General features: G+C 47.3%; 1 pseudogene; it reads left to right on the forward strand.

Moving 5' to 3' along the window:
* Nucleotides 1-582: 582 nt before the first annotated feature.
* Nucleotides 583-679, forward strand: LOC112624041 (annotated as a pseudogene).
* Nucleotides 680-1,211: the final 532 nt, after the last annotated feature.

Raw genomic sequence — 1,211 nt, forward strand, 5'->3', positions numbered from 1 at the left:
TTCTCCCAGTCCCTTCCTCCCCCAGTGACTTTAATCATACCTGCTTGCTCTCCAGTGAAGGGACAAACAGAGGGATATCAGGGTGCAGAAAAGTCCCCTCTTCCTGAGGCAAATATGCTGACTGCAAAAGGAAAAACATTGCCTGGCCAACATGCCTGCCTTGCTGGCCTGTTCTGTGTCTGTGACCAGGAATTTCAAGGAGGGGATTCTGTGTCGGGGAGGACCCTGTCATCACGTGCTGGGAGATGCCAGCTCACAAGAGCCACGTTCCCAGGTGTGCTCAGCCCTCTTCCTCTGCAGCCTGCAATTCTGCAGCATTCCAAGGACTGGGCTCTAGTTCTCTTCACATCTGAAGCCATCTCCAGGAGAGATATAAGTGACATCACAATGGCAGAGATAATGATAACTACTACTTATTAAGAGCTATATATTAATATTAACCATGTGCTCTGCATGGATCATCTACTCCTTCTGCGATACTGCAGAAAATGTGGTATTGTGCCCAATTTACAGACAAGGAAAACTGAGGCCTATAGATACCAAGACACTCACCCAGGTACACAGAGCAGGAAGGAGAGCTCAATAGCTTCTGGGCCTTTTGGCTAAGATCAAGTGTAGCAGCTGCTATCAGTTTAACATCTGATACTGAAGCAGTGTCATCTCACACTGAGGAAATCAAGGATGCGGACACACAAGAAGTGAGTTTAAGAGTGGAGGTTTAATAGGTGAGAGAAAGAGAAAAGAGAAAAGTGTCCTCTCCTGCAGCAAGAGAGGCTCCCGAGTGGGTCTTCCGGTTTCATGGTGAAATGCACAGGGTTTTACAGACCAGCTTGAGGAGATGGTGTCTGATTTACATAGGGTCCAAAGACTGGTTGCAGCAGGTGGGCCACTGACACAGCACAAAGCTGGCTGCCCCATCCTAATATTTTATTATGCAGATGGGTTCTCTACCTGGTTGGTGCCACATGGCCTGTTCCTTTACTGCACACATGGTTGACAAAGAAGGGAACATGGAGCCTCCATGTTGCACATGCCTGATCACCAGGTAGCCTTTTCCTATTGGCACAGCTGCCGGTATTCATCCGTGCGAGCTTCTAGCTTGCTTTTTTATGTCTGCAGCTTGATTTTTCAGGCTGCTCTTTGTTAGAAAAGAAATGATTTTGGGACTGCTTTTTATTAAAAGGGAAACCTTACCAAGGACTCTCTTACCC

This window comes from Theropithecus gelada, chromosome 4, assembly GCF_003255815.1.
Source record: "Theropithecus gelada isolate Dixy chromosome 4, Tgel_1.0, whole genome shotgun sequence".
NCBI lineage: Eukaryota > Metazoa > Chordata > Mammalia > Primates > Cercopithecidae > Theropithecus > Theropithecus gelada.